Source organism: Petaurus breviceps, unplaced genomic scaffold (assembly GCF_028583685.1).
Source record: "Petaurus breviceps papuanus isolate PSGF00001 unplaced genomic scaffold, PetGlider_PUasm1.0 90792, whole genome shotgun sequence".
Lineage (NCBI taxonomy): Eukaryota > Metazoa > Chordata > Mammalia > Diprotodontia > Petauridae > Petaurus > Petaurus breviceps.
The window spans coordinates 11,147,186-11,168,460 of record NW_027187347.1 but is presented as its reverse complement, the minus strand read 5'-3'; the positions used below and the strand labels follow the sequence as shown (position 1 = coordinate 11,168,460).

General features: G+C 36.8%; 1 protein-coding gene across 41 annotated transcripts in view; it reads left to right on the top strand.

Annotated features, from left to right (window-relative positions):
- Positions 1–21,275, top strand: part of ZBTB20 (zinc finger and BTB domain containing 20) — a 1,019,756-nt gene that overhangs the window by 693,991 nt on the left and 304,490 nt on the right. For all 41 annotated transcript variants that reach the window (XM_069069927.1, XM_069069948.1, XM_069069956.1 and 38 more), the window contains one exon: positions 9,814–9,913. The gene's annotated coding sequence lies outside the window, so the exon portion shown is untranslated. The remainder of the gene's footprint in view (positions 1–9,813; positions 9,914–21,275) is intronic.

Genomic DNA, 21,275 nt, shown 5'->3' with positions numbered 1-21,275 from the left:
AGGAATTATTGAATGTTATAGAATATAATTTATAATAGATTAATAATTTATCATATGTACATATAATAAATCATCATTAATAAATACATGGAAACAGATTATTACTCAGCTAATCTATTCACTACAAGCTTGCATGATTGTAATTGTCTGGGGCAGTATGGTGAATAGACATCATGCTTCAAAGGAAGGAAAACCTAGGTTCAAATTCTGCCTCTGACACCTATTGGCTGTGTGACCCTGAGAAAGACACTTAACCTTTAGGTTCTCTAGACCAGAGGTGTCCGACTCACGGCCTAAACCACAGAATTCCTGAGTGAGGTCAGAACCAGATTAAAATGTAATTCGGAAATAAGCAAATAAATAAAGTGATAGCATTAAATATTAGAAACACTATGAAAATAACATAATTATAATTAAATAAATAAAGATGCAATACACCATAATGATGTTTTTTTGTTTGTTTTCTAAGTCAATTTGTCCCCAACAGGGATCTGTTCCTCTTTGAGTTTTACACTGCTGCTCTAGGCAACAAAATGCAGAGAAGGTGCAGACCTTCACTGATAGGAGAGAGTCTCTTCACCTGAGTTTCCCAATATCAGTAAAATCACATTTCTAGTCCCTATCCTTATGATTGCAGTCATATGTTATTAGAGCTCATATTTTAGTGAGAGAAATTCATAAAATTATCTTAAAAACACTTTTAAGAGATCAGAATACTAAACAATAACCATTATGACGTAAAGAAGGCGATCTGACAGACGAATCTAATCTTCTATGAAGGAATGATGGTCCTGATGAAGTAAAAGGAAGAGAAAGATACAGCCTAATTAGACACACACTAACCAGGCTTTTGATTCTGCCTCACACAACAATAAAATGGATCATGGAACTATTTGGAGGGTGTACAACAGCTGGAGAGTTCTACTCAAGGAATTGTTATTAGCAGATCATCATCCACATGGGAGAAGCTATTAACTACATTTCTCAGGAATTGGTCTTCATTGTTATTTAACTTATTCCCTTCATGATTCAGATCGGTGATTTCCACCTTTGAGTTAGTAACATCCCAGGGAATTATGAATTATCAGACCTGGTGTGGCAATCTTATAAAAAACAAAATTCATCTGAATTGAGAGGATGATAGATTTGGAGCTGGAAGAGATCCTAGGGGCTATCTATTCCAGCCCTTTCATTTTACAGATGAGAAAACTGAGGCCCAGAGAGAGAGTAAGTGAACTGCCAAAAATCACATGGTGAAAATCAAGATTTGAATTCCAGTCCAGTGACTACATAGTCGGTATTCCTTATAATTACTTCTCTGCCTGTCATAATAAGAAATATGGCTCATATAGCATTTGGAGGAGGAGGAGGCCAGGAGTGTTGCAAAAACTGAATAAAAACCAAGAGTGTGTCAGTTCTAAAAAGTTGGAAATCACCAGTCTTGGTGATGGAATGAAGAGCATGATTAAGAAGGCTTCTTGTCAACCAGGAAACTGAACAAGTCACTTTAGGAGAGGCTAGGATCAGAATGCAGCACGAATTCAGAGTGATTTGGAGATGTGGTCAGAAACCAAAGGAACGGTTTTTTGTCAGGGATGAGTTCTTTACAGTATGCCAAAAGAAGAAAAAAAACTTTACAAATGAAATTTAATTTATTGAAGCATGCTCTCAACACAAAATTCTATATACAAAGCTTTCAGTTTAAAATTCATATACACAGACACATCAATGTGTTTATCTCTATGTAAATATATACATGTATATGAAAGAGCACAAACACATGGAAAAGACAAATGTGAGTGTATATATGTGTGAGTATGTACAAATATTTATACATTCACACACACGGTGTCCCAAAAGTCTTAGTGCCTTTTTTTAAGCTTTAATTTTGGAGGTCTCTCTCTCTATATATACACTTATACACACATGTATATATAAACACTGTTTGGACACACACATACACACTACATATGTATATACACACATCTGTGTATATGTATATGTTTGTGCATGTGTATATATAATATACATATTTATATACATAGAGGTAAACTTTGCTCCACCTTTACTTTTTCCATGTTTACCTTCTTTTCCCATTAGATTACAAATGCCTAAGGGGGAAGATATGTCTTCACTTCCATTTTTTAAAAGCTTTTCATAAGACCTCCCACCATTTTCTGAACATTTCTGAGCATTTATACATTTTGCTAACTGACTAGGAGATGAAAACTACTGGTTTAGATAAAAGTGTGACAGTAGCATATCTATGGGTCATAGGTTTCCTGGTATAACAGAAAGAGGACTAGACTGATGATCAGAAAACTTGGGTTTTAGTCACTGAGTGACCATGGGCACAGTTTTTTGCAGCCTTAAAATAAGGGGGTTGCTTTCTTAAAGTCCCTTGTGGCTCCAACCTACTAAGATTCTATGAGTCCAGAATGTAGTACTGTCCCTAGAAGTGTACCCTTGTATAGCAATGTATAGAGAAGGAGAAAGAATTTAAGAACCATGAGGTAAATAGAAAAGCCATTTTCATAACAGAGTAGGTGATTAGGACTTGAGTTTTCTGTTAGCCTCACATTTGAAACCTGGCCATATAATACCAACATGTCCTTTAATTTAAGATACTATCATTGACCAATCCATATTATTTGCTTATAGGTAGAATTAAATTTTTTTGTTTATAGAACTTTTATGACACTGAAAACCCAGAAATCCTAAAGATGATCTCTGTACTCCACAGTACATAATAGTGTTTTATCAAGACATCTAATAAAGGTTGAATGAATGAATGAAAGTATTATAGTATACATAGACTAGAAAGAGAAAGGATATCATTTCAGAACTTGTGTTTTATGTTCACATCCATGGGCATGATAATGAAGATCATTGATCAGATTGAAATCTACAAGAAGGAAAAAAACTAATGTTAAATGCTGTTTTAAACATTAGCTAAATTCCCTAATTCTCCTGCTCTCCTGGGTATATTTATATCCCTCTTTGCTACTGGATAAGGGTATAGGTCTGTAGTGTCAGTTTCACAGCTATAGCCCTCAGAATTTGCTATACAGCACTATGTGAAGTACTTTTGATTCCTTTCCAAAAATATGAAACCAAACATGTGTTGGTGGCGTTTATCAAGGCAAGAGAAATCAAGAGGAAGGAGCCATGGAAAGCAATTAGAGAACAGGATAAGGATCAAAAGGATTACAGATTCTTTACCTTACACATAAAGTCTTGTTTGAGCAAAAAGATAGAACCCAATACCTTAATGATTAATGAAAAACCTGAGGTCTCTGAACTTGAATGTTTCCTTTTACTTCTGAGAGTGGTAAATTGGATTCAGAGTATGAAGTGGAGAGAGGTGAAAAGCTACTCAATAACAACATCTTTGGATGTTTTCATACATACAAATAGACTGTTGTGTCATTTTGATGATTTTGGGGATATGGTATAGAAATTAAGGAAATGAACTCCTTATTTAGTGGTTTAGTTTTAATATTTTAAAAATGAAAGCTTAACAAAAATGTAGAGTTTGGAGGTGGCTAGGTGGCGCAGTGAATAGAGCACCGGCCCTGGAGTCAGGAGGACCTGGGTTTGGATCTGGTCTCAGAGACTTAACACACACACACACACACACACTATCTGTGTGACCTTGGGCAAGTCACTTAACCCCAGTTGCCCTCCAAAAAAAAAGTAAAAATGTAGAGTTTGCATGAGCTAAATGTTTCTTAATTGGTCCATGAATACACTCAGGAGGATCCACGAACTTGTTTCTGTCTTTAAAAAAAAAATACTATTTCAGTAGAATTAGTTTCTTTTTCAATCATACATATTTTATTTTATGCTTTTAAAAACATTCTCAGAGAGGGTCCATTGGCTTCACTAGACTATCCTAGGAGTTTGTGACACACAAAAAAGGTTAAGAGCCTTGCTCTATAGGAATACCCGATGAGTTCATTTCAGTCATAAATATCATATAGATATAATGCAAGTTTTTCTTTGTCATTTGCAAAATGACTGGAAGCAGGATGTGTGTAATGTACTAGAGAAATCAACTCAATCCTGGGTCTCTACATCTTAGATATGGGTGTTTTCTTCACTGTTTAGATTTACACAGCTTATTGTTGCCATATGAAGGGGACTCATTACAAAGAAACAAAGCAAATGATGGTACAAAGGACATTCTCTAAGAAGTTAGAAATTTAGACTCTTTCAGTGATCCTTGCAGCCCTAAGGAAGATGCCTTCCCTTTGCCCCACGTAAGAGGAAGAGTTGACAAGTGAAAGAAAGTCTCCCTGGAGGTTACACTGGAGCAAAGAGTAGGCTTAGCTGAAGGCTCTACACAAGACCAGAGAGAAGAAAGTTGGCAGAGACACAAGGAGATGCCGCCAGAAGTTCTCCATTTACAGCACAGAGATGGGTGATTATGTTAGAACCACTTTTACCACTTCCCTAGTGTATTAGAGCAAGAATAGGTCAGGCCAGGGAAAAGAAATAACATCTTGATGAGCCTTTCCTTTCCCAGAGGCTTAGAGAAGATGGAAACACAGCTTGATCCAAGTTTTTCTTCCTGGATCCTCTTCCCCCACTTTTTAAAAATCATGACTTCCATTTTCCTTGTTCCCAGATGAAAATGTTAACCAGTAACACAGAGCAAAGGCTCTCTGAGATTATAGAATCAGTGCCTCTATTTCATTGACTTTTATAAATCTATACTTACTTGTCATTCTCTAATTACTTATACCAAGTTGTGCCTTTGTGTGGGTAGGTTCCCATCCTTCTCCATGCCTTACCCTGTGCCCCAAGAAATATTTAAGATATATGATTTTCCTTCTCATGTATATTTCTTCTTTAAGTCCTCCTGCTGGAACATTCCCTGTGAATCACCCTTAGATTTGTTTGTAAATTTATATCCAGACATTTGGACAACAATGCCTAATTGAAATCTTAAGACTAGATTGCATTTATAGAGCACTGGTTTGGGACACTAAGCATACTTTACATCTCTTCTATCAAGAATTTTCACACCATCCAGGTCAGGTGGATTGGGAGCAGGTATTATTATCTTCATTGTACATAAAAGGAAACTAACACCCAAGAGGTAAAAGTGATTTGCCCAAAGTCTCTTAGTGAGTCCATGAGGAGCCTAAGAATAGAATACTGAACTCTTCATTCTGATTTTGTTGTTGTCTCTCAATTTCCTACAGAAAAAAAAGTGACCTAACATAGATGATCACGCACTTTAATTTTATAATATGATATCATTATTTTACTACTCAGTTATATGCTTTCTGAATTTGGATTGGTTGTCTTGGAAGCCAGTGATGTCCTCTAGTGACTTCCCTCTGCTGATTATTTCCAATGTATCCTATATATATCTTGTTTGTACATTGCTGTTGCCTTTTTCCCCACTTTTCTTTGTATTCCCAGTACTTAGCACAATGCCTGCTCTCTCCTTGATATTCCATCATAGTTCCTCAATAAGAGAACCATAAAATCTTGAGTTGTAAAGAAAGGATCCCAGATGTCATCTAGTCCAACCTCCTTTTTCCGTGACACAGGAAGCCCCTTTATAATGTCTCTGACAGGTGATCATTCAGTTTCTGTATATCTCCACCGAAGGGACACTCAGTGCCTCAGGAGGAGCACCCCTCAGCTTTAGGACAGCTGACGGGAGTTTTTCTGTCTTTTGAGTCAAAATCTGATTCCTTGTACCTTCTACTCATTGGCCTTAGATCTTCTCTCTGGAACTATGTAGAGTAAGTCTCTTACGTGCCATATATAATACACCTTCAGAAACTTGAAAACAGCTATCACGCTCTCTCCAAGTCTTCTCTTCCTCAGGCTAATAATATACACCTCTTTTCACCAAACTTCACATTCCTTTGCTTCAGAAATTCAAAGCATCCTTCTTGAAATCTGAACATGAAACCATGACATCATCAAATTCTGGTAATAGTGAATAAGTCTATGCTTCTACATGTATGCAGTATGACAATGGATCCCTATAGGAATTGAGGCAGAGGAGCAAGCTTGTGAAAGTCATTCTGTTATCCTAAAGGAAAAGTCTCTCCTTGTTCACACTATTCAGTCCCTATGATACCATTTTATGATGCCACAACCAACCCATTCGTTTTGAACAGGCAAAGAGGACTTTGGTGCAAGGCTTTGGTCACAAAGACAAATTATTGCTCAGTAATTCTCTTGGAAGCAGAAAATTCTAAACATGGAGGAACCATCTCTCCTTAATGGGAGCCAGAAATCCTGTAAGTGCTTGAAATGGCATTCACAAGTCTGAATGGTAAACAGACAAAAACAGGAGCGCACCAGTTGCACAAATGACTTGCTTGTCACAAACTTGTCATTGCAGTAATCTAACATTTCTTTCACAAAGCGAGATGGAAAGTATGGAACAAACAGGCCCTGCTGACGTTTTGGCTCTGCTAAGCCTTCCTCTGAGCTAAAGCATCTGCAGCATCTCCCTGCTCTAGACCCTTTATCTGCTGAAGTTATAGTTGATGCTGTACATGTCACAGAAATGTTTGACTATTGCATTAACAAGTTGATGACAAGTAAGTTATTCCTGCCACTGAAATATTCCCATTTTTAGCAGTCTACCATTTTGACCTTCATTTTATTAAACATGTTGGCAATATACCCTAACAGAACAGAACACTAGTGAGACACCAGGATTTTTTGCCCCAGGCCTTGTTCATATCACTACAGCCTCTACAGATATGCAACTGCTGCCTCTCTATAAGAGCATTGAAACCCTAGGCATAGAATTTTCCTGAAGTATGGAAGTTTCCCTGTAGAAGCAAAGTATGGCAAACCATAGAGGACAATCATGAAATAACTTTCTGGGTTTGGGCAAAGTGAGCAATGTAGGAACATGTTTTCTCTGTCTCACAGAATCTTGTAAGCATTGTAGAATCCTGACAGCAAAGCTATGTGCTAGAAAAATTGAACAGAAATCTTATATGAGCTTAAACAAAATGTATTGGGGCTGCCAGTAACCGGTGTTGGCACTCTTCCTCAATCCTCCCCCCACCAAAGGCATTGGGATCCATCTAACCTTAACCATCACAATGTTCTTATCTCCTCTTATTACCACATGTGCCTTTGTATCTTCATCCTCTCCCACACCTGGAACACAGATAAGTCAGGAATCCCCCTCCCACTCCATCTTGCTTCATCTCCATCACTGACATCATGCTATGGATTAGCCAGTAGGGAGGGCTCCCATACCGTAGCAACCACTGAATCTCTTCATTCTATTTCTGTAAACCTCCTGCTCTCAGTTTTGTCAAGAGAAGACAGAGCCTACACCTTAGCATTCACTGAAGGTGCTATTTCATGGACCTTAGACTTATCAGCTGGCAGAACAATAACGAGTAATAAAAGCTTTGTTTATTGTGCCCCTGAATATGGCATCCCCCTGGTTCCTCAGGTGTATGTGTATTAAAGATTACTCCTTAAGCCATTAAAGAAAACCAAACTTCTGTTCCCTGTGAAAGTCAGGTGAACTTCATTCTGTCTAGCTCCATTCTGATTTGTTGTGGACGCAGTTATAATATCCTTGTCTGTCCCTGGATCAGACCTCTGATATGAAACAACTTGCATTATCGCTTATTTTCTGCCTAATGCCCCAGGGGTGTTTAAACCAAAGAGTTTTGTGTTTTAAAAAGATTATTATCATTCAACGAAAACCCAAAATTCTTGCCATAACTCTAGTGGGTCTTAACTTTCTTTCAGAGCTGGCAAATTGACTGTAGTACTGTCTGGCAGATGACATACTTTGTTTCTATTATCCCCAGCATCTCACCATGCAATCTACACCTCAGCTTCAGTAGGTCATGTCCTTCAGAGGAACAGGTGGGAAGGGTTTACTGGCTACTCTTTATGTGGGAAGGGCCCCTCTGCTTTACAATGCAAGGGTATCATCCAGGAAAAGAGGAGAGAAGGGTTGCACGTGACTGCACTTCTATTTTTGGACAAGAAAAACATTTAAAGAAAACATTAGGAGAAGCTCATATAGAACTACATTTAATGGTATGCAACTGAGTTTGCTGCTTTATTGTTGGGAGAAGAATGGCATAGATTTTCCTCTTTTCCTTCCCCATGCAGTTCAAATGGCATAGAAGGAAGAAACCTTAGTTTACTTTAGAAAAATGGAAGTTCTTTTAAAAGAAGTTGCTTTAACAAATATTACAACACAAGTAGCATTAATATTGTGTGCGCTCTGCATGGCCCCATCCCTAGAGATAACCACTCTGCGTTTTTGTTTTGTTTTGTTTTTTTGTTTGTTTTTTTTTTTGAGAGGGAAGAGTAGAAATGTCCAACCCATCTCTATGTAGAACTTAATTAAGATCATAGAATTTTTAAGATGAAAAGGACCTTAGAAATCATCTAGTTATTAAACTTCGAGGATAGATATCAGATGGTCTGTAAACTTGGATGCAAAAAAAATGCATCTTTACTTTCATTAGCCTCTAACTGAAATTTGATGTTTCCTTCTATCATTGTGGATGATGATGATGATGCTATTATTGTTTTGAGACTAGATATCCCTATCTCACCTGGGCTTGAAGGCCACTTATGGTTTCAAATCTTACCAATGATCTGTATGAAAACTTTAACCTGCTCAATTTTTCCAGTGTGGGCTATTTCCACCCTTCCTTAGGCAGCCTGATGACTTTCCACTCCCACAGTCTAACCACATTAGTCCTGGACTTAGTACTTGTACACAATTACCTTTCACCCTACTATAATTCAGAATCTCTGAAGTCATGCAGTCCATCAGCCTCAGCTTCCCCTAGTAGCAAAGATTCCAGGCATGTGACAATACTCCTGACCCATTCATTTCAATTGTTAAAAAAAAATATTATTCTGAAGAATCCACAAGATCATCACTAGACCCTCCAATGGGTCTATGAAACTAAAAAGGTTAAGAATGACTGATCTAATCTAACTTCTTCATTTTACGGATGAAAATACTGGGTTGGGACCAAATATCCCATAACATATGTGTGACAGAGCCAGTCCTAGAATCTGGCTTTTCTCCCTCCTAGGCCAATTCTTTTTCTATGATAGCAAGCTGCCCTCTTACAGTTCACATTTATTATCTCTTTCTTTTAATAAAGTAATTTCCATAATGTTAATTTACCTTCGGATGATTAAGTACTATTAATCAGGATATAACTGATAGGTCCTGTCAGTTTTATTAGTTAGGACTGATATGCTGGGGAATGCACTTAAAAAAAAAATCTTAGAGTTATTTCTTCCTTAGATTTTTATTTGACTAGTTGTATGAAGTTTTCTTATTTCTAAACAAATTTTCTTTCCTTGCCAGCTTTCAGAAAAAAAGGTGGCTTGCTATTTTTTTTTATTTAGTTTGGTATCTGAAAAACATGTTTTGGTTTTGGGCTTTCTAATGGGCCTATTCCTTTAACAGAAATTCATTTAAGTAGGTCATATTATAGCATTCTTGGATATTTTTTTAAAGCCTTTTTATCAGATTAGAAGGAGTCTGTTTTATATTCCCACTTTAGTCATTTTGAGCTGTTCCTTGTAATTGTTAGTTTCATGAAAACCGTTGATTAAGTCAAAACATCAACTTTTTTATTTGTTTGTTTTGGTTCTTCTTGGCTAATGCAAGGGGAAAAAAGCATTTACCTTTTTCAGTTACGGTAATTATATACTCTGTTTTTCATTTATGCAAAACTTAATTTGTATGGGGTTTTTTGTTTCTTTTCTCTCCTTATTTTTGCATTTTCCAAACATCTGTACCATGGCTGATGGCGAGAGCAGCAGAGGCTGGCATTTTTCCCCCACGTTGCGAGAGAAAGAGAATTGGCTGGAATGAAACCTTGCTTTCCATATGGTCAACTTGAAATACAGCATTGAAAAGGTATCGTTTCATTTTCTTTCCTGAAACCAGAGGTGAAAACCACAAGCAAACAGAAATATAGGTGCCAAACCACCTGTTGATTTGCACTAGTTTTCGCCTTATCTAGTTGAAAAGGCTAAATGGTTATCTGTGTCTCGGTAGCATTTGTCTGTACACAAACATCAGCTATATAAACTGATACGTTAGCCCCTTACCTGAGAAGACCCTTCCTTAGTTAATAAGTGAGACACTCAGTACAAGACTGAGGCCCTATTTACTCCTTTCTCTAAAGTTCCATTAGGTAAATTTACATAGAAACCTACTGGTTCCTGCAAAATTGAGTATTTTGTGAGGTGATAGTACAGTAAGCAGATAAAACAATGCTATTACTTTCCTTCCTGTGGCTCAGTTTTAGCTAAGAAGAAACTGCATCAGAGTAACTGTATACTATAGTTGTGACTTAAATTCATGTTCCTGTGACATCAATCAACTCAGTCAGAAAATTCGTTCAATAAAAGAATGGGTCAGAACAGTCATATTTTCAAAACTGGAAAATCAGTAGAAGAGTGCTGTGCTCCATTCTCAGATCTACTTTTAATTCCCCTTTCTATGGCACTGGGCAGGTCATTTTCTTAGTGTCTTCTACTATGTCTATACATCATTACATTTTGGGAGGGGGTATCTCAGACCTGTGAGTTCATTGGTTTGGGGAACTCCTGGTATGTAAATTACCTTAACCATGTACATCAGCAGCTCCTGTAACTTAAAGTATTAGGAAGTTTCCTGGGGCAATAAAAGGTTAAAGGACCTGTCCATAACCACACAGCTAGTATATTCCCAAGGCAGGATGTGATCCCAGGTCTTCCTACTCCCAAATCTCTATTCAGTTTTACCTGCTGCCTCTCTGTATCATTACTGTTCATGCAACCAAAGCTACAATATTCAATGACTTTGGACTGGCAAGTAATGGAGGGAATGGGGTGGGGATGGGGGACAGAGAAGGGAGGCATTTTGATCTACCTGATTCTCTTGGTAAGATAACAAAAATTATTGGAATTAAATTGATCACTTGCAAAAGGATTCTTTGGGCATTAATCATTAAGACAACTAGAAGAAAAAGGAAGGACAAATTTTATTAACACTGAATTAAAGCACACCAAATACAGTGAGCTCCTATTGTACATATACTTGGGGAAATGGTGAAGACAATTCAGACTCCTGAAATGCTTTGATAAAACAACTATAAAATGATCTGAGGTTATTAAGGGAGAAAATGATGAGTAACATTGATTTGTGATACCATATTTTATTGCTATTTATAGTTCCTGCCTTTCCTTGCCTATGAAGTTTCTTGAATTAATTCTGTCTTGCGAGTGCCTTCTACCTGGACTCAATTATATGCAATCTTGATTATGTATATATACGTCTGTGTGTGTGTGTGTGTGTGTGTGTGTGTCTGTGTGTAGCGTTAGGACACTGATTTTGCTTCATCTGCTTGAGTCTGAGTATTATGGAATATTTGTTTTTTGCCAGGTGGACCTTCAGCTCTAAGCAATGTTTCCTTAGAGAGGAGATCATTATCTTGGGGCAGAAGTGTGCATGCTATTGATATGTATTCATGTGGTGAGAATGGATATACCTTGTCTAGTGTAGAATTATGTCAAGGGACCAATTCTCTGTCAGTAGGAATGATATTTCATATGCTCTGAAACAATAATGAAATATAGGTTTGCAATACTATCAGAATGGAACTAAGCAGTGCCAGACTTAAGATTTACAAGGCCTGTTACAATTTCCAAGTACTTTATCTATTAGGCTACCCTGCTTTGAAATTGTGTGGCTTGGTGTGCACAAAAATAACTTGATAGGTTTTTACTTTATAATGTTAGATAACAAAGTTAAACCCTATTCACAAGCTCAAGCAAGACACATTGGCTCTTTTAAATGTGACCAAGATAACTAAAATGATTAATTATGTATTAGTAAGTGCTGCATTTCCTTAAGATTACTGACCACCTGGGAACAACTGACAGTCCAACTAAAGATGCCTAGCCAGTTGTTAATTTCCAAGAAATTCCTTATATCAAGGCCATCATTGCAATTCTAAACTAAACTACTGATTACCCTTTAGAACTACATGTATTGAGAGATGATATTGCTAAATTTTATTCCAGTTTCAGTAGGCTGGACACATGATTACTTGGTTATTACTTCACATGACTCAAGACTAGTTTAAGGACTAAATTTCCCATGCACAGACTTGACTCAAAAACTGGCTTCAAAATACTGGCTAGTATAGGAATTTTTAAAAACCTTTGAGAATAAATTTTTTTTTGTTGGCCTTTATAATTATATAAATAAGTTAGTTTGAATTAATTGCTATGAAAACTTAAAAGTTCATGATTTGAGCTAGTTTTGGAAATGTGAACTTGCGGGGGGGAAACATTTAACTCCATAGGTTCCACTATTTCCATTTCTTTAGGATTCTTTTGTTTGGTTGGTTTAGTTTGCTTTTGGGGGGATAATCATTGCTAGACTGGTAGATTGGGAGAATTCTTTATTTATGGTTTACTTGATTTTAGCAAATCATTTGACAAAATTGCTTGTGCTATTCTTGGTAAAGAAAGAGAGAGATGGGCCATCAGTGGTGTCAATATTTCCCAATTACATTCTAGTCTTAATTTAATCTTAATCTTTAATTTAAATTTGGGCCACACTGAGGAGTTTGGGGGAGCTGAGGGCCATGAGTTTGACACCTTTGAACTGATTAAGTGAATTAATTTGAACAGTTAAGTGAATTCAGAGCTCATTGAACAATAGATCACAAAGATTACAATATGGGCTTAGAAGGGAATTTCTCCTGAAGTATAACAGCCCTAGGTTCTGAATTTGACCTTATGTTATTTAACAATTTTATCAGTGCCTTGGCAAAAGGTCTACATGAACTGCCTTTCATATTTACATATGGCAAAAAGCTTGGAGTGACAGCTAACATACTAGGTGATAGAGTCAGAAGCCAAAAAGATCTCGAACAGGGTAGAACGTTGAGTTGAATACAATAATACACAATTCAATAAGGACAATATTACATCTTATTCATCAGTTTAAAAATAAATTTTATGCATATGAAATGGGGGAGGTATGGCTAGACCTCCCAATTCATCTGAAAAGTATTAGAAATTTTAGTGAACTTCAAGCTTAATATGCTTCAGCAGTGTACTACATCAGCCCAGAAAGCTAATGCAGTGTTGGAATCCATTAACAGAGTTGTAGTGTCTGAGACAAGGGAGATTAAGATACTGTTTACTGCAGTCTGCTCTGATCAGACCACATCTGAATTGTGTTTTCTGGGCACCATTTTTAGGAAGGGTATTGATAAACTGGAGAATGTCTAGGTGAGGGCAGCTGGGATGGTAGAGTCTTTCAAGATCTTGCTATCTGAGGATCCCTTTGAAGTAGGGATATTTAATCTAGTTTATAGAACACCTAGGATGGGGGTGGGAGGTGGAATAGAACATGAAAGTTGCCTTCAAAGCCATTTATGTGGAAAAGGACTTAGAGTCATTCTTCTTGATCTAGGAACACTACTAGGGGCAATGGCTGGAAAGTGCAAGAAGAAAACTTAGGCTTAATGTACGGGGGGAGGGGGGACCTTTCTAACAAATCAGAACTATCCATAGTGGACTAGGCTGTTTTAGGGGGTCATGAGATTACATTCACTGGAAGTCTTAAAGTAAACACTTGATGACCACTTACTGGATATGTTAAAAGGGATTCTTGTTTAGCTATAATTTCTTTATTTAATAATAATCATCTAATAATGGCCTCTGAGATCTTTTCCATTTCTGAGATTTGAGGATTCTATTAAATGAGTCACATATCTCCAGACCAACTCCTGTCACTCATTCTGTGTTCCAAATACTTTGTCCACTGTCCTCACCCAGCAAGAATGACCATTGAGTAGTGGAAACTCTATACCATGCTTGTGATTATGACAACTCTATTATATTTAAAATATACCTAAGTAAATATTATGCACATTGTAAATAATTAATATAAGTCTCAGTCCTCTGATACTACTACACCATCATCTGTTCAGATGATTTAGTTTGGTTCCTACCCATGTTTCCTGGATGACCTGTCCCCATTTTCTGTTATAGTAACATGTCAGGGAGGATGTCCCCAAATAGTATAAGGATCTCTCTTCCTGTGAGATGTGTCACCTCCTGTAATCTTTTATTTCAGATTTCAGATCCTTTCATTGCCATGTTGATACATGAAAACTTTTCCAAAAAGTCCTTCATTACTTTCCTCCAAAAATGGTGAAAATCTGAATAGCTATGGTCCTTTGGAAGCCAAGGGTTAGGATCTCACTTGGAAAACGTTTTCTTGAATGGGGAAGAGCTTGTTCAAAATAAATATTGCATCCTAAGAAACAAACTTCTAGGAAGACATTACTTAATTGCTCTGAAAATTGTGGGTTTTTTTAATGTGTCTTGATTGTGGGTTTTTTAGATGAACTGTATTAAAAGGATACATAGAAGTTTCTTTAAAATAACTTTATTACTTAGTTTTTATTTATTTTTTTATTTTTGTCTGTTTTATTTATTATTTTATTAATTAAATAATATTTATTAATGTTATTTTTATTTATCATAGACAAACTCTCAAGCCATTTTCTTCAGCAAGTCTAATAGTATTACTTACAGGGCTAAGTAGGTATGTCATCATCTAATTATCAATAATAATGGTTTACCTTCCTCCTCTTTTTTTTTCCTATCTCTTTTGTAGTAAAAGTACTATTATACCTATTTTACAAATGAGATAATGGAAGCATAAGGCAGTGACCTGACCTTCTTATGGACAGTGAACTTCATGTTTGAACTAAGACTCCAATCTCACATTTTCTAAGATTAATCTAGTTTTTTTTTTTTTTTAAAGCAATTGGGGTTAAGTAACTTGCCCAAGGTTACACAGCCAGTTATTTCTGGGTGTGGTGCTGAGTATCTGAGCCCGGATTTGATCCAGGTCATCCCGACACTGGAGCCGGTGCTCTTACTCGCTGAGCCACCTGGCCGCCCCTAAGCAATTGGGGTTAAGTAACTTGCTCAAGGTTACACGGCCAGGTGTTTCTGGGTGGGTGCTAAGTGTCTGAGCCCGGGACTCGATCTCCAGGTCTTCTCAACAGTGGAGCCGGTGCTCTTACTCGCTGAGCCACCTGGCTGCCCCGATTAGTCTAGTTTTTCAGAGGCTAGAATTAACAGGATGAAGGATGTACTTCTAAGGGCAGGGACCTTACTATGTGTCTAAGGATCATGTTAGACGGCGCTGTGTCACTTCTCTTTGTATCTTCAGGCCATGGTACAAATGTCTGCGAAGGACAGACGATAACCCTTACACAAATAACTATGAAAGTCGGGATAAGTGAAATAAGTGATAAGTGAAAAAGAGACAGATCCTGGCGGTGTTTTGAGAAATTTGAGGAAGGAGAGATGGCTTACAGCTGGGGAAGGGCAAAGATTGGGGAGGTAACTTCTCCGTTGTACCTTAATAGAAAGGAGAGATTCCAATGGTAGAGGATGGGGGAGGCCAATATAGTATAGGAGAAGATGTTAGCAAATGCATGGGATAGAGAGAATGAATATACAGGTTGCAAACATAGTGTAGATGGTCTTGGCTGTTAGGTTAAAAAAATTTCTATTGAGTATACTTGGCTCCTAGACTAGAATATAGTTGAATTTTAAAAGTCCTTATAGTTTCTCAGCTGCCATTTGTGCACTCTTCAGTTTAGGCAATCATTATGGTAGATCCTCTCCTACACAGTCTTCTGCTGATATGAGTCACAACATGAGTTCTCTTCTCAAAGGGTTTCTCTTTCATCCCTACCTTACAATATAATGATTTAGAATAAAAAACATGAGATTTGGAATTCAAAGATCTGGGTTTGACTGCTGGTACAGGTGCTGACTATCTTTGTGAACTTATATAAATCACTGGACTTCCTCATCAATAAAATGAGAATAATAATACTTGCACCAACTACCTTATAAGGTAGTTGTGAGGGATACACTTTGTAAACCTTAAAGTATAAAGTAAATGTGTTATTGATACTATCATCATCATCATGGAAGAAAAGAAGGCTGCAATAGAGTTTTTCTGTACTGAAAGTATAAATTTTCTTGTGATTAGTTTCTCTCCAAACAAAAGGAGATAATTTTCTCTTTTATTCTTAAGGAAGAATGATTCCCATCCCAGCTATTTCCAGCAGTTAATCAACTATTAAACAAATATTTGAGTAATGGTTCCAGGCAAACATGAACACTCTCCAGCTATAACTCTTGTCCTTGATGTGCTTCCTTGTGTTTGTTCATGCCAATCCCTATTTCTGGTTTGGACTACCCCATCTCTATTGACACATATTGAAATCTCTGTCTTCCTCGCTTCCTTTTTTTTTAAATTCTTTTGCTCTTTGGAGGGCAGTTGGGGTTAAGTGACTTGCCCAAAGTCACATGGCTAGTTTTTTTGTTTGTGTTAAGTGTCTGAGGCTGGATTTGAACCCAGGTCCTTCTGACTCCAGGGCCGGTGCTCTATTCACTGAGTCACCTAGCCACCCCTATTCCTCCCTTCTTTTGAGACCAAACTCAGAGATTTTGTGTGGCACTTTTTGCCTAAGCCAATTCTTTGTCACAATCACATTTGCCCTTTATTACCACTAGTCGTGTGTGTGTGTGTGTGTGTGTGTGTGTGTGTGTAAAACAACCCTCCAAGACACTGTAAGCTCCCCTCCTAAACCATTCTAATTTTCGTGTTACTCTGCACTGGAGCAAACAGAAGCTCAAGCTCCCTTAGGACAAGGCCCATGACATTATATTCCTAGTACCTGGTATAATGCTTGCAAATAATAAGTGCTTAACAAATATTTGTTTAATTGAATTGAGGGCCCACTATGTGTCAAGGACCATGTTGGGCTCCATGTATATTTGCAAAAGGAATTTGAGACATAGTTCCTACCTTAAAGACAGTACAGTATATAGTTACATACAAGATATATTACAAAGGAACAGTACAAAATAATAATGAGTATATAATCAATAATAAATGTTATGGTGCCAAACACAGGTGCCACCGAAGTTCAGAAGAAGGAGTGCCAGAGTGACCAAGGTCATGGAGAAAGTAGGATTTGTAATTGGGCTTGAGTAGATGAGTAGGTTTTAGATGAACCAAGAAGAAGGGAGTAGGAATTATAAATGAGCAAAAGCATGGAAATAATAGTGTATGCGTCTGTTTAGGAGATGGCGAATAGCAAGTGGATTTATTCTGAGGTAATAGGACGTAAAGTAGTAGCAATAAGCAATAGGTATTCAGGAGAAATACAAAGACAAAAAAAGGAAGTCCCAAATGAGCAGCAGTAATTCAGAAAAATTAACCCAATGTAAGATTCTAGTGAAGAAAGGAAATGATTACCTAAAATGGAAATGGAAATAAATTAGAAAAAAAATGAGCTGACTTCTAGCTTACCAAGATTCTAAAACATTTGGGAATGTGGGCTGTCATTTTCCCCACCTGCTGGTGACAGTAATCTATGTCACAACCCCACGAAAAATGTTAAGGACAAAATGAACTCAGTACTTCTCCAAAGAGCATTCTATCCCTGGCCATTTTAAGTTGCTGCTGTACAAAATCTGGTACCTGTCCTTGGCAGTGCTTTTAACACAACATATCCTCAGTTTGAAGTTTATTGGACAATTCTTTTACTGTGTAATATAAAATCCAAGTGCAAACTACATTGCAAACAACATAGCTTGATGAAGCTGAATATATTAACGTGGTTCTTAATGATTAGGACTCCTGACAGGCCACCATACTCATTCCTTCACTCCCAACCCTTGGGACCACTAAATATTTCTTTTCAAATTCACTAAGTATTTCTTTTCAAATTTGCTCTTGGTTCTAGATTGAAAATCATTTCTTTGAAGCCAACTGGTCATAATGGTTCTAATTATTCCTTGGTTCCTCTCAGTATCCTTTTATCAAGTTTTTCTTCCTCAGGCTTTATCTTTAAGTCTGAATTTGTTCCAGATGACTAAAAGGGCTCTTTCCCACTTTCAAGTCCTTTCTAGATGATCTGCCTCCATCCAGTAAGTTAATGTGCTCTTTTTGGAGGCCATCAAAATTTCTTCAGCCTACATCAAATCATACTACTTTTTGATCCCAATTCTCTCAACAGGTACATTTTCTACCTTGTCTCCTATCCCCATGGTCCCCAGATTATGAGCCTTTAGGAGTGAAAGGAAGGAAAAAGAGAAATCACTTTCATTTCCTGGTCTCATTGTCTTCTTGCCTGTCAGTCACTTCTGATATTAACATTCTTAGAACCTACATTTACATACACATGAGGTCATCTTTCAATCTATAATAAAAAGAGGTCATATGTGATAGAATCCACAATAAATTGAGATAGGGAGCCGTGCCTTTACAATCTAATAGAAAGCATTCTCTCACAGCTAAGCTGTTTTCATTTGTTTTTAATTTCTAAATTTTTCTGCATGTAAAATGTGATAGTCTAATAATAACATTTTAAGCAATTGAAACAGATGAAAATGAAGCACTGGGCATAGTCAGTATGTCAATGTATAATCACTTGTAGCATTTTATTAATAAATATAAAATAATAATAATGATATAGTGTATTAAGCAGCCATCTCAAGAACAGAATCTGGGCTGCTCTCTGTAAGAATGAATAAACATAACAACTTACTTGGCTCTGTACCCAGATTACCCAAAAAAAGAAACCCAGTTGGGTGCCAAAAAAGAGTGAACCAGATAAAGTTTGATGGGCTCAAAATATTCACACATTTTGGCTTGCCCCTTTTCTGACAAAACTTTATAAATGAAGAGATAATCATGTTAAAAATCCAAATCCTCTGGTCTACCCAATATGCTTATGTTATTAGAGGATCAGAAAAAAACTTACCTTAGCCCCCTGAAATTAGTATTTGTAAAATAGGCTAAGAAAGAAGGATTTTGGTTTCTTATATATTACATATGCACATATGTACACAGACCAACCAAGAATATTTTATTAAATAAACAATGTTAAAAGTTTACATGGAAGTTTCTTTAAAATAACTTTATTACTTAGTTCATCATGGATGAACTCTCAAGCCATTCTTTTTTCTCCAAGTCTTCTTTTGCAAGCACTTTCAGGCCTAAGTGAATATGTTATAATTTTATAATAATGCTAATAATAGCTAATATTTATATAATGTCTTAAGGTTCTCTTTCTTCCTCACATCTCTTTGAGAAAGTTGTTCTTCAGTCATTTCAGTCATGTCCAACACTTCATGACCCCATTTGGGGTTTTCTTGGCAAAGATATTGGAATGGTTTGCCATTTCCTCCTCCAGCTCCTTTTATAGATGAGGAAACTGAGGCAAACAGGTTTAAGTAACTTGCTGTGGGTCACACAGCTAGTAAGTGTTTGAGGCCGGATTTGAACTCAGAAAGATGAGTCTTCCTGACTCTTGGCCCAGTATTCTATTTTACCCACTTAGCTGTCCCTTTTGACATAAGTAGTATCAGCATTATTATACCCATCTTACAAATGAGGCAATAGAAGCACCCCAAGCAGTGAACTGTCTTGCTCAGAGTCAGTGAAGCTTGTGTTTGAGCCAACCTCAAGTCTTCTAAGAGGCTAGAATCAGTGGTACTGAAGGATATATTAAGGGCAAGGACCTTACTATGTGTCTAAGAGATCATAACAATGGTACATTCTCTTAACTGAGAATTACCACATTGCTACAGCTGCCTATTCTTTCTACTTCCATGCATAGGTAGCTTTTACTGGTAAGTTGAGGGGGGTGATTTCTTTGTGATTTCCCTGTCCCTAACACATGAGTATAAAACAGAACCTTGAGAAAGGGATGGGCAATGAAGAAAGCCCTTGGTAGCAACTACAAATTAAGGCTTATTTTATGTTGTTAGAACTAATAATTCATCATCATAATAATATTAATAATAATAAGTATATAAATCTAAAACATTCTTTTATATTGCTTACATATAATAAGGCTTACAAGGTATTTCCCTCACACAAACATGTCAGTTATATAAGTATAATGATGATGATTCCTACTTTGTAAATGGAAAAGAGGAAATATGGTATGATTGATAAAAAGTTGGCTTTTGGGCAAGTAAGAGCTGTGTTCTAGTACTATTTCTGACAAATAATGGCTTTGTAATATTGGGCAGATCACTTAACCTTTCAGTTCTCTACACAGTGCTCTAGCACTAAGGATAAAAGCAACTAAGCTTGCTGACCTTCTTTTGATAGAGAGGAGTTTCCTTACCCAGGTATTCTCTATGTCAAATAAATCACAAGTCCAGTTCTTATTCATATTTTCTGCAAATGAAAAGATCCAGGCTTTGAGGGATTAAGTCACTTTCAAAAGTTGGGCCACATAGCTAATAAGGTTTGAAATCAAGAGTAGATCCCAGGCCTTTTTAATTGTGAGTCCAGTGCTCAAGCCACTATACATTCTGTGAACTCCTTTGATACCTATTAGTCCATTTTTGAGTTGATTTATCCGTGTGTTAGATGATAACAATGGATAGAGTGCTGTGCCTGAAGTCAGGAAGACTCAACTCCCTGAGTTCAAATCTGGCCTCAGATACTTAGTAGCCCTGTGACTCTGGGTGAGTCACTTAACCCTGTTTAAGGTTACCTTACTTCTCCTGTTAAAATGAGCTGGAGAAAGCAATGGCAAACCACTCTAGTATCCTTGCCAAGAAAACCCCAAATTAGGTCACAAATAGCTTCAGACCCGACTGAAACAACTGAACAATAACAACAACAATCAATGACCTTGAAGTTTATCACAGTGTTTTTTTTTTCAGTTAACTCTTTATGAACAATTCTATCTGTAGGCCTTCTGTGAACCAGTACAATTGAAGTACAAAGTGTTAACTGTCCCCTAGTCTTAGTCAATGCATTTGCACATTGAAGTAATTATGATGCATTTAAAAGCATTCTGTTTGCAATGCTTTGTTCTCCATTTCCTACAAATCAAATTACCAAGGGGGAGATTTGATTTTGACATCATTTCGAAAATATTTTCTTTTTCTTTTTTTAATTTCCTTGGTATTAAATTTTTACAAAGTTCAAAAAACAACCAACTGTGACTAAATTCATAAAGCAAAACAAAAAGTCCGAAGTAAAAGAAAATGAGAAACAGGATAGGACAACATACAGTAGAACAATGTAAATCATACCTCACAAATATAGTTGTAATAACACACCTTATCCATATCTGATCCATTAATAACAAATGCTTATTCAGATAACAAATACCTTATTCTTTGACTTTGATTGAGAGCCCCAAATT